We start from the raw sequence: 23,435 nt of genomic DNA, 5'->3' as shown, positions 1-23,435 counted from the left end.
TTTGTTTCTGTGCTCCACATTTTGGATTGCTTCAACCCTAAAATTACTTTGTGTAGCCTAAAATAGATAATGAAATGACCAGACAAGATATCAAATTGTTTCTCTTTTGAAACCTAAAATATTAGCATATTTCTCAAAATGAATACAGAAATAAATTTGACAATATGAGCACTACATGAGTCAATACTGTAACGTATCAGTATAAAATTTATTTTTCATGCAATCACTGTCTCTTTTCTTTTGAATTCCACAAACAGATATTTGTTGGAAATGCTTTCGTAAATTCTCGAAACCACTTTCAAGTTATTAAAATGTAGTTCAATTAGTTGATATTTAAATGTTACACAATGATGTGTGTAGTGCATTTTTCTTTACGTTTTTTTGAAAAAAAACAAATATTAATGTTGGCACAACATAAGTTTTAACAATTTTTCAAGTTGGTCTTGAAAAAAATATTTGAACTTGAATTTTTTTCTAATATATTTTCTGTTGCAGGTCTCGTAATTATGGCCACAGGGTGTGAATAGAATTTAAGACGAAGACTGACGCAAATTATTTTACAACATAGTCCAATCAAAAAGTCCACTTTGTCAATGTGAAAAATGTTTCAATCAAGGAATTTCTTTAAAGAAAGAATGTTGTGTAATGTGAAAAGGTGAAAAAAAAATTGATTAAGAATTGATTAGAATTGATTAATTGATTAAAAAAAGATTATGGGTGATGTTTTAAGACCATTGTTGAAGAAGTTTTTAGTTAGCAAATTGTTTTTAGTTTTACTGGATTGCATCATATACAGTGATACCTTGACTGACAAAGATAACTCATTCTAGAATCACGTTCATTAGCCGGAATGTGATTTCTCATTGATTTCTATAGAAAATTGTTTAATTTGTTCCAGGTTGTGTGTAAAATTTAAAGATAATTTTTTTAAAACACCAAGGAGCATTGTGAAAAAAGACAAAAATACTGACTGAAGGCTAAATTAACAGCTGCGAAACTGCATAAATGAGAATTTTCAGGAAGATGAGATACTGAAGATTTTTTTTATTTTACAATAATGTATACAACTAACGCCAGCTTTAGTAACCCAATTGAGTCCTTTGTGATTTGGTCAGCTGATTTCTGTGTTTGATACATGCATGTGGGAAAGATATGTTCCTAGAATGTCCTGACTGTTCAGTTTGATGCTAAGGGAGAATGTCTGAAAGACTGTGTGCTTTGAAAGCAGGGTTTTTTTTTTTTTTTGCAATGCATTTTCTAGTAACTGAATTTTTCATTTGACATGAATTGGTTCAAAAACTTTCTGAAGGAGAAGTGGAGATACATCTGAGAAAAGATTCTGAGGTGAACATAAGTTAATCGGGCTTGAGTAATAATAATTCTCTGATGACAATTATAGCTAAAGTGTATGTCAAGATGCTGCTGTTTTATGTTAGCATGTGCATCCATATCTCCCAGAATTTTTGTTAACGGAATCCATATTCTTTAGTTGAGGCAGAAAAATCATGAAAAAAAAATCTTTGCTTACAAATCTTTCGACTAACAAAGGCATTTGTTAGCCACGGTATCACTGTAGTTTTAAAATTAACCACAGCTATTTTTCAGCTGTTGATGGTTGAAATTGAATCTAGATAATTTCAAATGGTGAAGCAATGTATAAACTTTCATAGCTGGTGTCATCCACACAACTATATGCCTATATATTTTTTTTCAAGCTAAGGTCAAGAATTCAGAAACACTAGACATTTTGTCTACGGCTGGAAGAAAATTAATTATATTCTCTACATTTGTTTGTTCACTACTATCTACTATTTAAACATTTCTCTATGGAATTTCTAACGAATTGGTTAACTTCTTACAAACAAACATTATATGTGTATTTAGTGGAAACAAATTGTATTGTGGAAACAAATTATGTGTGTATATAGATGTGTGTGGGTTTTAACTTATTTATGTTATCAGAGTTATGCTTATTTTGTGTTATTCTATTTGTGCCATCTGTATAAAATCTATCCACTGAAGATATTTGCTGAAGGCAAAACACCAGGTTTGATTCTGAATTCCGGATTTTGGCTTTAAAAGGCAATCATATAGCTGTCTGATAAGATCAGACGTTTCTCAACCTTGATCCGTGAGGATGGGACATGTGGGCTGAAGGTAGAATTTAAAATTTAATTCTAATGAATTGATAGCATTAGCTTAACTATAAAAATAATGTTATTAGACTGATAAGATCTTTAATCAATGTTGAATTCTCATTATGCATTGGATGTCACAATCAAATAAAAACAAATTGGTATAAATGTTATTTTATGAAAATAAAAACACTTGTGGTTATTTGAGATATGCATTTGGTCGAAATTTTTTTTAATATATTTTTTTCTGAAGAAAATGCATGATTTAATTGAGAGTGATATATAAATTGTACAATGAACCCTTTGTGCATCTGAATTTTTAACTTGTAGAAGTTTCAATCAATCATGCATAAAACGTTTGATGGTTATTATGCTCATGCCTTGTTTCTGCATTTGTGTTTTCACTAATTGATACTATTTTAAAAGCAAAATATAGATTTGTGGAATACAAGCTATTATCTTATAATGCAGAAAAAAATAAAATACGGTACTTCTCATGAAACCAAAGTAATCACTTGTAACTAATATTGAAAGCAAAGCTTAATTTGTGTAGAAAAAAATTAGTTTTCCGGGTTTATTTTTAATGAAACATTTTGTTTCTATAATCTTTAAAAAATACAAAGAACTTTTATTTATTTTTTACATACGTACATACATTATCTGATCATGAGTATCTAGACATATAAATAAAATCTAGTCTATTTTAATGTATACAGAGCCGCAATTGGGGGAGGACAGGAGTCCTGGATAGTGGATCAAAAAGGGCACAGAGTTTACTGTTTTTTCATTACAAATCACAGGCAACAGAACAGAGTAAACTTTTGTTCCTAGTTGCTACCAACGTATAACATGGATTTAGTTTCAGAAATACAAGCACCAGCCCGAAAAAAATGTATACTATTGCCAATTGATCCCTGATGAGGTTTGAAATGTATTTCACTTTTGTTTTAGGCCAGGATTACACTATAAAAGTTTGGTACAAGTTTTTTTCTATAAAACTTGTTTCTACTACAACTAACAAACTTACTGATTATATTTGAGCAAATGCAACCGATAAGCTCATTGGTTGCTTTTGTCAAATTTTTTTTATAAAATACTTTTTACGAAACTTTCATTGTGCAATACTAGCATTATACATGTGTTTGTTTTATTTTCATATTGCTTATCAAAGAAATGCCATGCAAAGTTTCGACAGCTTTCTTTTCAAACATTGAAGCATTTTAATATTATAATGTCATATGAAGTAAATCTTGGCTTGATTTGTTTCCTACTGTATCACTTTGATGTGCATTGGTGATTGCATAACATTTGCTGTGTGATTATTATTATTATGACCTGGAGTTTGAATTTGCTTCACTGAATATATCCTTGATTCCTTTTATTTTCGCTGTCAGATACTAATTTTTTATTTGGTGTTTGGTTGGAAAATAAAGTTTGCCCTGTAAAAACAAAATTCTCTAAGTTAAATTTTTCATTTCATATTTTTAATATTTTTATAATTTAGGTAATTTTTTGAATGTATTCTAGCTTTAGTTTTGTAGTTACATCCATATTTGTTATGGGAATCTTTTTCTCAACCACCTTGCTGGGCATTCTGCCCATTGTAGCCTTGTATTTTAAAAGATTTGAGGTCTGTATATTCAGATCATTCATGGCTTATCTCTGTTCCAAGAGATCCTTCTAGACTCAGTTAAAAGAAAATGCTCTTCTTACCTATATTAGTCTTTTCATTCGCACTTGTTTAGCACAGTTCAGAATCTGATATTAATGAGCTTCAGGAAAAACGAGATAGACCTCTTGAAATGGTGATAGGCTATGATTGTTGTATGTTAATAGACCTTTAGAGATAGGCTGGTAAACAATAGTTTTTTCCTGCTGAAATCTGTATCATGTTTTTCACAGGTGCAATACAAAAAAAAAGTTGTTGATATGATAGTTTTTTTCCTCTCTCTTCAGGTAACTGTAGCTTGGAGCTCACAGCTACTCTGAAAAAAAGTCTCTCACAATTTATGGCTGGAGTTGCAGAACATCAGGAAAAGTTAAAAGCTAAGAGAAATCAATGCACTTTGTGCCAATACACTACTGATAGAATTGATAGCACTAAATCACAGAATTGTCGACACTTCTATGACAATAAATTCAGGTGTACAATCTGCAACAAACTTTTCTCTACAAGTTTCCAATTGAAAAGACATAGTTCAACTCATAAGAAGAATTGAGCATCATTTTGTCCTCGTGGCAAGATTTGTATCAAATCATTTGAATAGCATGATCTTTGTTATAGCTACTTTTTGTTTTCCAGCATAGATTTTATATCAAGGTCATATCGTAATAGAGACATCATCTTTTTTTGTCAGTTAGATGAAACTATGAGAAATGTGTTTAAATGCTTTCCAACTATCATTTGCAGCTATTTTTAAATAATTGCTGTGCCATGTTTATAGAGATGTGCTACATTCTTACGGTTGAGCTTTCAGTAAAATATTGTTCCTGTGCATTAACTGCTGTTGTATTGATATTGATTTGCCAGAAATTGGAATGCCTGATGGATAATGAAAGCCCCAAAGACGCCCCTTCATTCAGAAGATATTCAAATGGAAGTCAAAGATCGGAAACTGACAAAGCTAACAGGATATTTCTGAATGTATTCACTAGTCACAATAGATTTATTGTCAATAAGCAGTTGAAAAACTGTGCTATACACCTACAAAAAGACTTCTTATAGTACTCCATCTGTGGATTTATCTGTGTGATTTATATTCATTGAAATTAGTGGAAAATAATTCTTATATATATATATAAAATACTTCAGTTGGTGAGACTACTGACCAAAACATTCACAAAGTACCAGGCTTTCATAAAGTTATTTGGTGGAAAGTAACTCAGCTTTTATATTGTGTGGATATCAGCTAAAGAAAAGTCCCAGTATTAACGGGAATTACTTTATGGAAACTTCAGTAATCGAAGCATATTTCAAGTCAATTTTCAGAATGAGAATCACCTGCAACTTCATCTTCTTGATTGGGAATTAAAGGTTTGTTTGTCTGTAATGCAACTGTGTGGCATGAATTATATAGATGTTGTTGTGTAGAAGTGAAAGTTTTTTTTTTTTTAAATTGTGATAGTAGGCTAATAGTTGATGTGAGAAAATTTTGGTTTATTTTTCAAAATTTATGTTGTTTACTTGATTAGCATGTTGCATTTAGGTCTTTGTTTAGTTTGCAGAATTTAATATGCTTATCATATCGTTAATGAAATATCTGATTGCATGGGTTCTTGAACTGTGCATTGTGGCACCCCGGTTAGCCCCCAAACTTTGTCTGAGGCATCATGGAAAGGACACCCTGACAAAGGTTTTTTCGAAGAGTTTCTTTGTTAAACTGCTCTGGGAAACCGTGGATGAGCGTTGATTAAGGAAAGGGTACCGCGAATGGAAAAGTTTGAGAACCTCTATCTTATAGTATTTACAACTGCATTCGTCTTTGTTTTGGGTGTACAGCGCCTAAATAAGTATGCATGTAGGATGTTTTGACCTGTATCTATCACCATCCCTTTGATCACATAGAATTAGCCGTCTGTGAGTGAATACTTCTACTTTTAAATTGAGCACAGTCGTGGTTTGACACCAGTACTGGCAATTTATTACCATTTTACCTCTTTTCAGGAGTGAGTTGTGTGAGAAGCATGTGTACTTAAGAATGCGTGTAAGTGAATACTTTGTAAAAGAGTATTTCTTTTCCGGAAAAATTGATTGAGTAGATCATTTCTATAACCTCTGCCTTTCACACATAGCAGGAAAACAGAGGAGGTGTTTTTTATTTGCTGAATGTTGATGATGTGTGATGGAGATAGTTTTTTATATGATATCTTAAGCACAGTAACAGAGTGCTCGATTCTCTGTTCCAAATTTTTTTCACTTCATACTATCTATAATGTGGTAAGAAGCAAATTGGATAAGTGGGTACCATTTAAGACACTGTTTCTCAAAATGCGCATCACAGCTCTTAGGGATGTCACTTTTTTAGCCTTATCAAAATCTTAGGGTCAGAAAACATATTCTTCCAATTTTTTTGTTTCTTTATAGAAAAATCTCTGAAAATCCTCAAATTGTGGTCCACAGAAATTAAAAATGTCTAAAGAAAATCCCTCCTTGTTATCTCATGACTCAAGGAAAATATGAGAAATAGCTAATTGACACCAAATATAATACTAAAAAAACGTAGTTTCCAATTATTGCCAAAAACTGAAAAAAAAGTAAATGTCTGGAAATGAAGTGCTATTGCAAATGAGTAGATTAAAATTAATTCCATGAAATTTTTTTTTTTTTTGACATTTTTTTTTATATATTTTTTTTTATTTATAAAACAAAGCTACAGGTTTAAACCCAATTACAGCTTGCAGTAAAAATAAAAATTTGCACAGAATAGAAAAAGCGACATGATAAAGTACACAAAAGACAAATAAAAAGTAACAAAGAATTACGCAAAATACAAAAATTCTATACAAAGATATATACAACGCAATCACAGCAAAAATCTTCTAAAGTCGGTAACAGACGAATGAAAAATATCCAGATGTTGAGGAAGCGCATTATAAAATTCAGAAAATCTGTTTATAGCACAGAAATTACCAATATTAGTATTATATGATTTGATGGCAAATAAACAATTAGATCTTGTATTGTGACACTTAATATTGAAACAGATTTCATTAAGAATTGGTATACAATCAATTTGGTTAGTCAACAGTTTCTTGAAAAAAATAACGAGCAAGTACTCTCTGCGTTTTTGTAAGCTATTGACATTGAAACTGTTTCGTAGATGAGTGGCAGATAGAATATTGTTACAAGGACCATATTTTTTGAAATATAAATACCTTAGAAAATTGTTTTGAATAATTTCAAGACTCATAATATGGCGAGCGTGAAATGGGTTCCAGATAATTGAAGCATATTCAAGTTTAGATCTTATAAGCGTATTAAAAAGGGATATTAACGTATTACTATCCTTGAAATCTCTCAACATTCTTTTAAGCAAACCAAGTTTTTTATATGACACAGAGCAAAGATTTTTAATGTGATCAGCAAAGTTAAAATTGGTACTATAAATAACTCCCAAATCGGTCGCAGAGGTTCTTCTAAGCAATTGGCTATTATTAATGTTATACGTAAAAAAGATTGGATTCTTTTTGTGAGTGAATGAAAGAACAAAACATTTATCAATATTGAGATTAAGTCTATTAAGTAAACACCATTCGTGAAGTAAAGACAGCTCATTTTGAAGGCTATAACATACATCAATACAATCAATACTTTTAAAAATCTTCAAATCATCAGCAAAGAGTAGACAATTTTTGAAAAGTGCGGATAGATCATTGATAAAAATGATAAATAACAACGGACCTAGCACAGATCCCTGAGGGACACCAGAACTAGCAACAAAACCTTGGCTTAAATTGGATTTATAGGAAACATACAACATTCTGTTGGATAAGTAGGAAATGAACCAATTCACTAAGTCAGAGTTAAAACCGATTTTACTAATTTTGCTGATAAGAATTCCATGATCGATATGATCGAAAGCTTTTGAAAAATCAGTATATATTACATCAAGTTGTCGTTTTTTATGTATGGCGTCGATAATACAGGCATTAAGACTCAGGAGATTAGTGACAGTAGACCTACCATTGACAAAACCATGTTGATTCGCGGAAATACAGGACTTGATCTGATTGAAAATTTTTTTGTGTAGTATCGATTCGAAGATTTTAGCGAACGGAGATAAAATAACAACAGGTCTATAGTTCTCGATACAAGATTTGTCACCTTTTTTGAAGATGGGAACAACTTTTGCTCTCTTCCACTCGGCAGGAAAAATTTTGGTACTAATTGATAAATTGAAAATAATTAGCAACGGAAAAACAAAATTTATAGCACAAGCTTTAACTATATAAGAAGACAAATATACGAGATAAATATTCATAGTCATAATCAGATGAGAATAAAAATTGATTTCAGATGAGAATAAAAATTCCAGTAGGCTTTGTTGAAAATACGGGAATAAACAGGAGGCTTTTTATAAAATAAAAAGGTGAGGTGGGGGGGAAGGGCAAAATAGCAGGAAAATATGGGAATGTAAAACTGGTCATATGGTGATCTCAAAAAAAATCCCAAATTTTTCATTTTAGTTGTATAACAGGGTTTCTTCAGCAACGAAGTGTTTTATCAAGTGATAAACTGCAGATTTTTTGAGTCTGGGAATTGGCTCTCATGGTGTCGCCAACCTTTGTCAGGGGAATCATGACGAGCTGGAGATATTGATTTGTGTGCCCTATTTATGCTTTGAAGTGGTTCTTTTATATGGGAAAATATCCACCAAACTATTCTGGGGAGCCAAAGGTGAACCATGAACTGGGGAAAAGAGACCCACAGGTGATATAAGTTTGAGAACTGCTAATTTAAGTGATAAAGCTGCTTGGCTGAACACGATGTAAATAACACTTACTACAGAGTATATTGACTTTTTCCCCCATTCATTCTTCATTTGCACAAGATATGTTAAAAAAGCATGCTTGTAATGGAAGTAGCATGTCAAAAGCTATATATGCATAATACAGTGCACGCTTCTTAATGTGATCATATCAGACTCTGGGTTTTTGATAATAATAAGTGATTGATAACTATATCTGAAAGAAATCAAAAACCAGATGCAATGATCCCGTTCGATCAAGCTAAAATCCTGTGTTTATTGTTATTATTCAGCCATTAATGAGGTGTTTGACACTGCCTAATGTGTCTAACAGATTACAGTAATTTTAATACATAAAAGTTTCTACTGTTTCCTTTTTATAACTAATTATTTTCTTGAAAAATATTGATCTTCTGATTCAGTATAATATTTACGATTCATCTTTTATGTATTCCAGTGTCAACTGGATTGAAAGTTTAAGGGTTTTTACTTGGCCATTCATACAGAAAATTTTCCCTCAAGTGTTGAAACTGTCCTTGAAATTGATCACTAAATGTTCCATATTATTGTGTGCAATGCTAGTGCCAAACATCATGAAGAGCACGTCAAGTTAAGGATATTTATGCACACCAACTCAATGATTCTGAGGGAATTAGAGTTTATTATATGCTATATATATTGTTGTTATCATGCCATGATGATTTTTATTTATTTAATGCTTTTTGTCCTCAGGTTTGTTAATGTTACTTAATGATGACGACGACGACCAAAAGAAAGAAAAGAAACGGAAAGTTAAGCCTTCAGATCTCAAGAAAAATAAGTGTCATTTATGTGGTTATACGTCAAGTCGGCTAAATCACTTAATTGTTCATCTGAATCGGCATTATGGGGTTCGTCCATACAAGTGTACAGAATGTGAAAAAGCATTTCCTAGTTCCAGTCATTTGAAACGACATTCACTTATTCATTTGAAGCAAAGTCTTCAATGAAAATTAACTAACTTAACTTATTTTAAATTGTTTTGATTTTCTAGTTTTTTTCCTTGAAATATTGCAAATAGTCAGGTAACTTTTTCAACAAGTTTTAACAAAAGTAAATGAATTATGGATGTGAATGGTCAAAATCAAAAACGTTTTTCGACTGAAGTGAATTTGATTGGCGATTTCCCTGAGTATTTTCAGGATTTTTTTTTTGTGATGTGTTTGTCTGGAAAATGATGGAAGGTACAGTGTGTTCAAATATATGAGTGTTTATCAAGCACACTTTGTGTATTATAGACTGACCATTGTGCTACAATTACATATGTATATAAATTTGCTTTTAATGCTATTTGATGATAAAAATGTTTATTGATGTTTATTTGTGGTATTTGGACATGGCAGTTTTATTATTGATGTTAGATATATTCTATGTAAAATCTAGAAATAAATGTATTAATTTTTTTTTTGTAATTTGAAGTGATGAGCACCACATGGCTCACATCGCATGAACTTTTTTTTGTGAAATAATTTGTGCACTAAGTCATGCTCTACAATACAAGAACAGATTAGTAAAACATTGATAATTGACACACAACTGATATAATATGTGCAGTTATATTCAAGCTTGCTTAATTTCTATCTTTGACTTGATTTCACATGTGTAGTGTAAAATTACTTATTTCTTGATATTGAATAAACTAGTTCATCATGACTGGCAAGAGTGTAATTTTTTATGGCTATAAAAAGTTGTCACTTATGAACCGTGAAGCCATTTAACCTCTGTAAGATACTAAAATAAATGTAAGGAAAGTTGAAAACTATCTGCTTTATTGTTTAATTTAAAGTGATACAGTCGATTAATTCAAATTAAATGAAATATTTCCTTCTGATGAAAGGTTTTGATTTTTCTCCAAGTTTGCCCGGCAAACACAAGTATGCAAATTTTTGAATTAAAACAGACCAAAATCAGTATAACCCTTTCAGACTAGAGCATTCAATTTTTGAAATTTTCAAAATGTTTTTGTATTTCTGATACTTAAAAAATGCATTAAAAACATTGATGTCAGCAAATTTTCATTTTTTCTTACAAATTTTGAAGTTTTTAAAAATGTTTTTGTGAATTTTTATATATTTCAAATAAATCAATTCATATTGTTCAAAAATTTTCAACTAAGATGATATAGGGTATATTCATCTTAACACAATATTTTTCCAGAATCTTATTGCTAAATTTTATATAATAAATCACTTTTTCTGAGGGCACTTTCTCCTGGAAGTCATCTTAAAAATCCCCTGAAAGTTCAACTTTAAGTGCTGCCCTCTGATGAAAACCCCCAAAGTTGATATTCAACATGTTTCTAACTCAAATCTCACACAATCCTTTAGGCCCGACCTTAACTCCCTGAAGTCAAGAGAAAAAATTCTACAGTGAGAAAAAAGTAACCCAGACATTTGTGGCACCAGGATCTGAAAGGGATGAGAAACAGCTTCTATAAATCTGTTCCATCAAAATCTTTGATTTGAATTGCTTGAAACATAAATATATTATTGAAATTATGTGGACGATTTATTGTCTTATTTTATTAAATAAGCTGGTTTCACATTCTAATTAATATACAAATAACTGTTATGCTAGTTCTAGAAGATTCATGAGTATAAATGATTAAGATAATTTTATATGTTATAATTTCATGCAAATTTTTTTGTTCTTGTCAGGGCAGTGTATAATGTTCTTATGCGAATTTCATTCACCAATTACTATAGAATTTTGAGCAATGGAAAGGATTGTTGATTACACTTTTTTGGGCATCTTCTACTTGCATATTTGAAAAATATTTCTATTCAAATCTCTTAGAGAAAAGGTTATGCAACTCACTCCTAGAAATCTAGGAGTTTTCAAAATGTATAATCCTTAGTTATTCAGCAAAATACTATACATATACAGTAAAACTCCCTCAGGTGCAGTCACAACTCTTTTATGGGCAAATAATATTTCTCTTTGTATAATAAAAGTATATATTTAAAACCCTAAATTTCAGTCACTCCATCTTTTATAAGTAATTTCTTACACCACCAGTGTTTCCAAGAGCAGTTTAACTGTAATATAAATCCAGATTACTTATTTAATAAAATTTAGATGAATTCATGTTCATGAAATAATTATCAAATGGGTACATTAATAATTTTTTCTCAACACAAATGATGCCTAGAGTTGAAGTTGTATTCCTATTTTACAATAAATAGTATAACTTAATCAGTAAAAATATACACCAGCTTATATGATTATTCCTCATAACATGATTCATGATCAGGAAAACTTTAGGTTGAGCCTTTTTTTTTTTACAAATACTGAAATAATAACAAAACTAGCAGTTTTCTGTGAAAACTTGTTTTTAGGGATCTACAATGATGCACATGATTTCAATCTTGTATTCATTTCCTAAAATTTAAATAAGTTTCTACCAATTCAAAAAACTTCAACTATCTTTAATGATTCTATTTTTCTACGTAATTTTGAAGGATTATGAGTGAGTCAATGGTCGAGAATAAACTTAATCAATATGTAAGTATATCAAGCTTTTACTAAGTATCTTGAAACCAAATGATGTTGCACTGTCGATCATATTTCTTAGAAATGATTGAGACCTTATGTGTATGAAGAAGTTGATTTTATTTTCTGAACTGACTAATCTTTCAAAGTTTTCTCTTCATATTGTGACATCTATAAATATACGAATATGTATAATTTTCTAAATTCTCATCTAGTTCAACACACTAAGTTTTGTAAGTAATAGTGATGAGAAAAATAATTGGAAGTGTATAGCTCACACAAACTATCATCATTTAATGTTGAATGTGATTATCTGGATATGATTTGATGATATGGAACACAACATTGCTCACTAGGCTTCAGATTGTTTTATGCACGGAGTTAAATATTATTCTATTAACTGATTAATCGTATATTTTTTTCACAGGTTCATTTGAAGCCACGTTCACTGGATCACCAGCTCCTTCAGAGGACAGTTATATGCAGCCCCAAAATTTCCACAAGAAGCCTGTCAAAATACATAGGTGTCACTTATGCCCCTATTCTTCAGATCGAAGCTATAACCTGAAGACTCATCTTTTCTCGCATTATGGCGAACGACCTTATAAGTGTGATAGCTGTCCAAAAAGTTTTGCAGGCAGCAGCAATCTTAAGAAGCATTTATTGACTCACATGAAGAAGTTCTAGACATGTTATTGTGAACATCTTGCATTCTTAGGATGCAAATGCTGCTTTTGATTTGTGTGTATGTGGACTAATTGAGATTTTAACAAAGATGGTTAACAGAATTTTTGAGAATGGACATTTTCGGTTGATATTTTTATATTGTGAATTGGGTTCAGCAAATAAAATGAAATTATTTTACAAAATTCTAGATCTGTTAATAGTATGTATGTGAATGGCATGTTTCTTTCCTAAGTTTTGTATTGATAGGTTCTTTGCATGCATATACACTACATACCAATTGTTGGAATAACACCTGCGTCATCCTCAACCATTTTTAACCCACTGCTGTATGTAGGCCTCCTCTAAATGTTTCTATTTCTCCCTGTTTGATTCTTTTGTCATCCAGTTAACTTGGGCACCTATGTATCACATGATTAAAAAAGTAATGAGTGAAAACTCGACAATACAAAAATTATAGATGGTAGCACAATGTATGTTTTCTCAGAAAAAAATGAGATTTTGTGAATAACTAGAGAGATTTTATTGCTACCAAAATAGTTGCACATTTACCATCAAAAGGTAACGATGTAGTATTTCTGGCATTTAACCCTTTGACTGTGCAAATATTTGGAATTGTGCCTTCAAAAACTGCCTCATGCTACTTCTTATGCTTTTTGAATATCATTAAATTTTCACTTTTTTTGTCACATTTAGATCACCTCGCTTACCAGCAGCCGTAATTAGTTTTGGTGTAGGGGGTATTTTCTGCCATTAACAGATCACTGTTTCTTGTTCGTATTTCTAAGATGGAGTATCAATACATATATACATTTTAGTCTAGACCTTTAGTTTTTCAATTATCATTTACCTGAGAATCCCTTGATCAAACAAAGAGAATCAAGGATCCCCATGCACTATGCCCCAAGTAGATTATTGATTATTATTTACTGTTGCAGTGATTAACTGTACCCACTAGAGATATTTACTCTAATTTGGAATATAGAGGATTCAAAAATATTACTCTGTGATTAAAAAAATACAGTGGGGCCTGGAGTTATGAATTTCTTGATTCATGAGTAATCCCAGTTTACAAAGGAAAAAAAAATATTTGTTAAAACAATCCTTCAACCCGCAAGCTAATATTTAACTTAAGAGCTCATTTGGCACGTGAAGCTTGGGTGCATTGAACAAACCAAAGATAACAATAATTGTTGTCTGACTGTATCCATTAAGCATAACTAATTTTGCTTACAAGACTAATTTTATAGTACAATCCATGTACTATACCATGCTAATTAATTTTTATGCATGGTCGATTAGTTGAAAGTTTTTTCTTTCCAATGTTTCATTTGCATGAGGGGCAAGCATTTTCAGGAAATAAGTGTCCTACAATGTCTGGTGAGGAATGAAGCTTGTACTTACATGTTTACCCTGTTTGATTTGCACAGCTCTGAAGGCGCTTCGTCAGTTAAATAAAAGTTGTTTGATTGGCTGATGTCATTAATGTTGGATAGAATCAAGGTATAATTTTCATCTGCATTTCAAGGTATGCAAATCAAAAAAAAGAAAAGTTTGAAAGAAAGTACAAGCTTCTATCTTGCTAGCCAACTTAAAAACTTATTTCTTGAAAATGGCTGTCACTCATGAAATGTAAAAACAAAAAAGGATTTATCTTGAAAGTAATGAGTTGTTCATTGGATGATAGCTGCAAAAGCCTTGCATGTTTTAATCACAATTTTTTTGCATTATGATTGTTTTTAAGTTATATTTTTTTCTCTTAAAATACGTTAGTCATATCATTAACAAAATTACAGTATTAAATAAGATTTTTTTACTATATTCAATTTCCCCTTCCAATTTCAGGACTGGAGTTTTCGAAATGCCATATGTGTCACATTGTCTTCACAAACAAAGAAGCTTTGAAAGAGCACCAGAAGCAGCAGAGTTGTGTTTACCTGAGCAACAGAAATTTCCTGTGCTCACTTTGTGATTATTCGTCAAACTACAAAGGTCATATGAGGACTCATCTTTTGAGACATTTTGGTGAAAGACCTCACAAGTGTAAAATATGCTCTAAACAATTCTACGCTACTAGCGACTTGAAGAGACACATTTTAGTACACGAGAAATCTGTTTTTAAAAATATCTTTTAAAGGCATTCATAAAGCTGCTGAGAGCGAAATACAATGCAAACATCAAAGAGTTTGACTTACTTCATGAAATAACCGATTCATCATCAGGATCAGCAGCTTCAGTAGTTGTAGATGTAATATTAGTTAGTGTGGTTATTATTATTTCCACACTGATGCAAGAAAATGAATATATATATATATATATTCATATTCATTTTCTTGCATCAGTGAATAGGTGAATAGTGAACCAGTGAATATATATATATATATATATATATATATATATATATATATATATATATGGTCCTGTTATCTGAGTTGATGTGGATGAGACCTATTTACTGGGGCTGGGCTGGACAAAAATCTATTGTTTGACTTGCCTGGAGCATGTAAAAACTTTCAACAGACATGTATTTTTTTGGCTACGTGTCCGACCTCGACATGCATAAAAAATGTTAATGCTTTCAGTTGAAATTTTTATTTCATCAACGACAGTGCAAGTGTTCTTAAACACATGCTTGAAGATCCATAGAATTTGTTTGGCAGTCATGATGAAACATATAATTCATGTGATCTAGTTTTATGTCCATAGGCCAGCCCAAACCAAAATTTTCTGCAGGTCTTTCTTTATAGTAAGCATATAAGTAAAAAATAATCATGGGATTAACCTCGGGCTAAGGCTCTGTCACTTCCCCTCCTATGTGGGTGTCATGGGTGCTGCTACACACCTACCCAAATCCAGTCCTGTATAGGAAATTGGCTTGGATTTACAATGCTGTTATTATGTGCCCGTTTGATGCATGGGTTGTCATGATCAATTAAATCTAGTTGCAGTTTTAACTATTTAAACTATTTGGTTGGTAGCCATTCCTCTTCGAGGGGGGGGGGGAGAGTCAGAAAAATAACTTTGTCTGAGGACTAATGATGCTAAGACAGGCATAGGCCCCCCTGGGCAAGTGATTTTTGCAAGATATTTTACCTGGTAAATTCTCAAAAATTTCAACCAGATCTCATTTTGTGAAGCCCCTTCTGCTCTTGAGGTCCTCAGATCGCGCCTGGGTGAGCCCACGTGATAAGACGGTACTGTGAACAGCAACTTCTTTTACAGTGCCAACATGCACTACTTGGGGTGAAAATAAAATCTTTTAAAAGTGAATAATTTATACATATTGTATTTAATTTTACAAAACAATTCATGCGAAATTAAATATAAGGTCAGCCTAGGCAGTGGCGACATTGAGAATAGCGTCATTTATGTTGTATCTCTTCCAAAATTCTTTGACAGTCATGGCATCATCGGATGAAAGCAGGTCTTTGATAAAAGCTTTTCTGTAATGTCATTTTATATTTTAAATTATGCCCTAATCCATAGGCTGGATAAGGGGAGTTGACTTTGCTGGAAGAAAGAGGCATGTTATTTTTCATCATCACTTTTGAGTTCACAAGAGGGATGTGTCGGGGCATTGTTCATTAACAGCAGCTTCCTGCGGCAACTGCTTTTTGACTTAACTTGAGCTATGGAAATGTTGTGAAACCCCACTGAAATTTTTTTTTTAAATCCATCCATCCACTTTTTTGGGCATAATAGTTCACAGGCAATGCATTCATTCTTACACATGGTTTTTGGATTTACCAATTGCAAGCAGGGTAATCTATGATTGCCGATGGCATTTGCACAGACCATAACGGGGATCTGATCATTTTGGACCTTAAAACCTGGGCTAAGAGTAAGTATCCGTATTAAGTATTTTTTCGTATTTTTTTAGATGATGACAGACAACAGAAACTAGCACCCGAGTGGCGTAGTGGTAAGATGCTTGTCTTCCACTATAAAAGTTACCATCCAGGCCCATGGGTTCTAATCAGATCGTAGAATATCGGATGCAAGCTCTTTACCTACCAAACCTGGGACGACCACTGCGATGGATGGAGCGTTCATTTCCCACCCAACTCCACTGGTTGGAAATTGCCATGGCGATATATGACCAGAGTTTGTGTGCGGTAAAGTAAAGTAGACAACAGAAACTGATGGTTAATCAAAGTTTTACTTTACATCATTTATGTTGTAAGGAGTTGTATAGTTATTAGAATATGAAAATTAACTTTTTATATGGACACCTTGTGCTCAAAAACCCAATTAGGAAGTTGTTGCTCTGTCTCTCCTGATGCCAACGAAAAATTCAAAGTTTCTAACTGCAATATTCACTGTGGTATTTGAATTAAAAAAATGGCAACAAGTTGAGAACGATTTGTAAACTAATGCACAACGCGCCTTTCCCTTATAAATGCTGTTCTTTCCCAACCTTTCTTTGATTATTGAATTCAGACATGTTAGCAAATATTGCACTTAGAAATGTGGGATTGTTTTGTTGGCATCAGGAGAAATAGCACAACAACTTTCTAATTGTTTTTTTTTTAAACAGGGTGTCCATATAAAAAGTAAATTTTCATATTTTGCTAACGATACAACCCCTAGCAATATGAATGACCTATTTGAGGTCCACACATTATTTGGATACTTTTTCTAATTAGAAGTATGCTTCTGGGATCAATGGTTCGCCAGTAAAATGCGGCAAGGGAATTATGCTGAACTACAGAATCACCCTGTATACATACACAACACATTCCAGTGTGCATTAAATCATTTATAATACCAGAAAGGAATTTTTGCAAAGTGCATTTACTGTTGAGTAGTAATTCAACCAGTTTATTGTGACTCACAAAGTGTTTTTTTTAAATGTAATTTTACTGCAACTATTTTTTGAAAAATAAATTTATGAAAAGTACCTCAAATAACTTGAAATTGAATGATGCTGCATGTCATGTGAATTATTTTCAAGTACTGTATCTACAACATGATAGCATTTGTATCCTTACTCATGAAAATACAGGAATAAATTTGTTTTTTCTTTAGATTATGCTTTTTGTTTTTACGTTATGTTAAAGATAAAGATTACATTATTATGTTTTGTTGTACAATGCATTCAGTTTAAAGTTGTACCACAACATGCAAAATGCTTTTCCAATGGCTGCAATTTTAAATTAAGTGCACTGTATTAAGTTTTACACGAAATATCTTCTCGCTAATCAAGAAACATTCTTTTGCAAACTAAATTTCAGTTTTAATGTCAAACTTTTATGCAACGGTTGGTAACAATATCAAATCTTTCATGCACTTGAGGAAGAAAAACTTGTGTTGGAAGTTCTACTTGAATAGTCATATCAGAAGAGAAATATTTGAACTTGAAGACCAGTCTGTGGTAAGGAGCCATCACTATAACCAAACATTAAAAGTATGAAATTCTACTTCCATTAAAATCTAAATCATTTTTTTCCAAAGGAAGTGATATCACAACTCTTCCCCAGGAAAGATGAATATACCAAGGTTGAGGATGGCAGTAATAGCCATAGATACAATATACAGTGCACCCTTGATAACTCAACTACCTTGATATAATTTGACACTTATTATTTCCATGGTTGACCGTAATTCTAAATTCAATAGGAAAAATAACCTCTCTAACTTGACACCATGACCACATCCCCCTTAAGTTGACTGATTTATATTGCATTAGCACTACTCATTTTCTGAAATTGCCCTGGTGTTGATCAGTTAAATTTTTACTACAGTACTCTTGTGTGTGTCAAAAATGTCATGTTTCATTGTTTCTACTGTTTGTTGAAGATTCTCCTCTTTAGTAGAGTTACATATCCCGTTATTCCTCTGTTTGGAGCTTGAAAACTCAACCTGTGGACTGTGAAAGCTATATCAAAATGAAGAGAATGAAAGTTATTTTTGGAAAATTGCATTGTTCATTCTCAAATAAGAGATGCTCCAGCAATCACAATACACTTTTCCCAATTAGGAATTGGCATGTTTTCAATCCCCTTGGGGTATCGAGGTTCCACTGTAATACCAATGGGCTTACTCAAGAAAAGAGAATTTTTTTTTTTTTATAAGCACAGGCATGTTAGAACAGAGAAAGATAAAAGACTATTATCCAAGCAGGAGTGCACGAGTATTCTCCCAAGGTTAGGTTAGTTCACAATAAATAAACAAAAACCATGGTATCTTGATGTAATTATGTTCGGAACCTGTTTGGCTCCAGTATAATAAAAAAAACATGAGCATAGTAAGGTAATAACAGTTTTCTTGAACAATCTTGCTCCTAAAATTATGAGGTAGATACAGTGAAACACCTATGCCACAATTGTCCTGAAAAAAGACCAGAAAAAGATTTCACTTTAAAGTAGTTACAAATTAACACTGAAATCTGAATGTGGACCAGAGAGCAATATCGTTATTATTATTGTTGAAGGGGTACCATTATAGAGGATTTTCACTGTATATGACCATATTGGATCACGCAAACAATCTGACAAGTTTTTCCTCATAAAATGCCCTACAAGTGTGAAGCCATAACTGAAATTTTTGTTGATGTATTGTGGAAATCGATTTTTTTATTAATAAAATTTATTTGTTCTCTCTTGAAGTAGACAAAAAAAAAATCACTGACCCTTTAAAATTTGCCTCAGGGGCATGGGTCCCTTCAGTTCTAGCAACAGTATATTTTTTAGAGTACATGAACGAAATAGAATAATTTTTTTCCTTCACATTTCAGGAAATGATGGACAATATCAGAATGTATTGGAAGGGCAACATATCTTTTCATCAAGCACCCAGAGAAAAGCGGCAATGAACGATGCAAAATTTCAGTGCCATCTGTGTGATTTCTCCACAAGTTACAAACATAATCTTACAACTCACTTACAGAGACATTCGGGCAAGAAACCTCATGCATGTAATTGGTGCAACAAGAAATTCACAAGAAGAAACGATTTGAAAAGACATTTTCTTGTTCATCAGAAATGGTGAAGTCTTTTTTTACTTTTTTAACTTTTATCTTTTTGATCCAATGACCTAGTGCGCACAGGGGCCTTCAACTTTTCTCTCAGACATTTAGGGTCAAACTAAACTTTCAACGAAGCATGCGGGCCACCAAGCCGTATACCGTGGTATTCTTGGTTATTTAATAGGGTTCTACAATTTTATTGTGTGAACACTTTTATTTTCTCTGAAATTTATTTCTTTCATTAAATTCTAATTTTCATTCATTTGTAAATAACTTCCTTTATTAATTAATTCTTTTTAATCAATTATTTATTTTATTGAACCTGAAATTTGTCCCAATAATTCTGAAATTATTTTTTGATTAATTTTAAATTTCATCAATTATTAAATCATTTTTTCTTAATTTTTTCATGAACTAACAGTTTTTTATTACAATTCTGAAATTACTCTTGGCAATTCTGGCATTATTTCCATGAGTAGTTCTGCAATTATTTTTTTCAGTAATTCTTTTAACTATTTTTTCATTAGAGAAGACCCTATACCTCCTTTAAGATTACGATGGCCGTTTTAATGTATCAAATGTGCAGCATTACTATTTGATATAAAAAGTATCCCACAGTTCAAAATACAGCAGTACAGATTTCAGTGACCAGAACTCTTTTAAAGATTTTTTTAAAAAAATTTAATTGTTTTTATGTGCAAAATAGTTATTTTCTAAAAATGGTCGGCGGACCACAGCAAAAAGCTTGGAGGGCCATAGGTTGAAGACCCCTGACCTAGTATCACTCATTCTAGAAACATATATCAAATTTCAAAAACAACATATATCTTTTATTATAAAAATAAACTTAGTGCTACACTGAATCATTTGAATCAAAGTGAACTATAGGCAAAAACTTTGTAGCAGGTCTCCCAGGTAATGTGTAGCTCCACTTTTGAAAAAAAAACCCCCAACCATCCTTTATAGCATCGGTTCTCAATTTTTTTTGACTCACTGAGTCTATTTTAGTATATAATTTTTATATGGCAAAGCTCTATAGGCCTATTTTTTCCCCTTAATTTATTGTTCCTCCAGTAGCCATGGAGACCCTGGGAAGTGTGTGCACCATGGGGCACTGCTTGAGAATCCCTTCTGCAGAGTGTTCTAACATTATGAATACTTAATGTGGTCTCCCGCACTCCATTTAAGGGGTCACTTTTGTAGAAGCAACTCTTCAAAAATTTTCTTTGAAGTAGATAACTTTCCTCACAATTCTACACAATAATTGTTGGTGGTTTTCTTACCATTCCCCTGCATGAGAGAGGTTGATATGGTTCCAGCATAGAGCTCCAGGATGTGAATCTTGCTTTTTGTACACGATAAATGTACTGAAGGGCTGCTCACTAGAGATGTTTTTGTAAAAAGCTGTATGGCTCTAGGGTCTTCTTCTGGTGGCAATTGATTGTTAGGGTCATTCCTTCTCTGTCTACTGGAGTAATGGACCTCAAGTAGTATTCACTTCTATCGCCTTTTCCTTTGAATTTATGTTGTTGCTGTGCTTGAAAATTTTAATTGCTTCTCTATGAAGGCTAATATGACGTATAGGGTGGAGTAGAAGTCCTCGGTACATTTAAATGATTAATAACAAATCAATCTCTCTCTCACAATCGACATAAAAAGGTGCCGTTTGCACAAAAATACTTATCATGGCCTAGAGTTTTTGATAAATTTGAAAAAAAATTTTACTAATAAAAAATACGGCGGCGCTATAAGACTAAAAATTTTACATAACACATAAAAGGCAACACAAACAGTGCATTATTAATGTTTATGATAATTTTCATTACATTAAACTCTCACAATTCAGTATAAGCAGCCTTTTTAGCTCAGGCCATATCTAAATAGTTGCTCATGTTGAAATATGGTAGTTTTATGAAATGCATATTTTTCAAGCACATTAATTATGCACTGTTTGTGTTGCATTTTATGTATTAGGTAAAGTTGGAGTTTTTTATTTTATAGCACCACCTGTGAGTGAAATTTGAACTTTTTTATTTAATTTATCAAAAAAAAAAACCTCTACGCCATAATAAGTATTTATAGTATGAATCACACCTTTTTATGTCATTGGTTGCTTTGTTATTAATTTTTAAAATAGTATCCAGGACTTCTCATCCACTTTATTAATCAAAATGAATGTTGATTAATAAAGAGTCCCATATGAATGAAGAGATTAGATAATAGAGGTTCTCTACCGTATATTACGTACGAAAAATAAATATTCTTTCAACTGATGTCCATGTTTTATTTCTTGTAGGTTCATTTGACACCATCCTCACCTGATCATTTGCTCCTTATTTAAAGGAAAGTTACACGCATTTATGAAATTTTTTAATAAGGTAATCCAAATACATAAGATCAAGATATTCTTCAGATCAGAGCTATAACTAATTTTTAATGTTAAATGTACTGTTACAATTGGTGTTGTCAAAAAAGTTTTGCTGGTGTTAATAATCTATTGACTCACATGAAGTTCTTGATGTTAACGTACATTATTGCGTTTTTATAATATCCTGACTGATTGTGTGGAGACTAATTTAATTTTCTGAATTGACATGTTTTCCCAATGGTGCTTTGTGGTTGAGATTTTTGTATCGTTGCATAGGTTCAGAAAATAAAATGACCTAATTTTACAAAAGTTTAAGTTTGTTTTTGAAAATATTGGAAGGGCGGAGGGTCGAAAATTCTCAGTGGAAGTTTTACTGTACTCTTATTGTACTTCTATCAGCTACAATGCTTACATTTTTAGAAACACAATTTTGAGGCTTGCGATACTTACTCTAATGCAACATTTCTGTCAATTTGTTTAAAAAAATGTGATCTTTCAGAAATAGACTATAAGGGTCATTTCCCCCCAAAAAAATGTACATTCCACAGTTTTGAAATCAAAAATTCAAAGTTATCTCAAATTATAGCCTATGACTTGAACTTTAATATTTCATAAATATTTTCACTTTTATTCTGCAATATTTAATTTTTAGATTTTATGACTGAAAGTCATGGATTTTATCCACTGTTACAACAAATATTGCTGTAAAGAAATATTATTTCTGTTGTTTTTAGCCCTTAAAATAATCAAATCAACTTATTTCTTACATATATGCTTAAAAAAACGACAGTTTTAAAATTTTTTTCTGTCATTTTGATGGCTTTTCATGATTTTTTAAAAATAAAATACAGAAAAGTTCCATTTTTTACGTATATTTAACTACTTTAAATCAAAACTTTCTATTTCTGACAAGCAATGGGTTAGTAATTTAAATGTTAACATCTTATTTGAAGTTTTCAACAAATCAAAATTTTGTTTTATTTGCAAAATTTTGGACCAGAATGTGACATAACACACTGTTGTCTAGACTCCACAAGGAGAAAAAAATTTAATTCCGGTCTCAAAATGTGATTATTTTTCTATTCAGTTGTAATTGCCTCGAATGAAGAAATGTGTTGTTTTTTTCAGAAAACAAACAGGGATAATTCCATTTCTTTTGTAAAAACTTTCTGCCGTAAAAACAAAACCTACTGGAAATTTCTTGAAGTTCTTCATTTCGCTTTACCATTCTTGGTTGCAAAATAATCTCTCAAGGATGATTCCCCCAAAATTTGTAGAGTAGC

The 23,435-nt window shown here is 31.8% G+C and overlaps 2 long non-coding RNA genes across 2 annotated transcripts; both read left to right on the top strand.

Moving 5' to 3' along the window:
* The first annotated feature begins 498 nt into the window (after positions 1–498).
* Positions 499–10,400, top strand: LOC149077157 (uncharacterized). The gene is made up of 3 exons (XR_016194151.1): positions 499–655; positions 4,092–5,169; positions 9,335–10,400. It is a non-coding gene; the product is annotated as an uncharacterized LOC149077157 (long non-coding RNA).
* Positions 10,401–17,890: 7,490 nt separating this feature from the next.
* On the top strand, positions 17,891–22,461 carry LOC149077156 (uncharacterized). The gene is made up of 2 exons (XR_016194150.1): positions 17,891–19,803; positions 22,081–22,461. It is a non-coding gene; the product is annotated as an uncharacterized LOC149077156 (long non-coding RNA).
* The last annotated feature ends 974 nt before the right edge of the window (positions 22,462–23,435 follow it).

The sequence above is a fragment of the Pholcus phalangioides genome, unplaced genomic scaffold, assembly GCF_987345545.1.
Source record: "Pholcus phalangioides strain wild (caught in Gottingen) unplaced genomic scaffold, Ppha-v1.0 ptg000015l_1, whole genome shotgun sequence".
Classification (NCBI taxonomy): Eukaryota; Metazoa; Arthropoda; class Arachnida; order Araneae; family Pholcidae; genus Pholcus; species Pholcus phalangioides.
The sequence above is the reverse complement of the archived record's forward strand: the minus strand, read 5'-3'. Positions and strand labels throughout refer to the sequence as shown.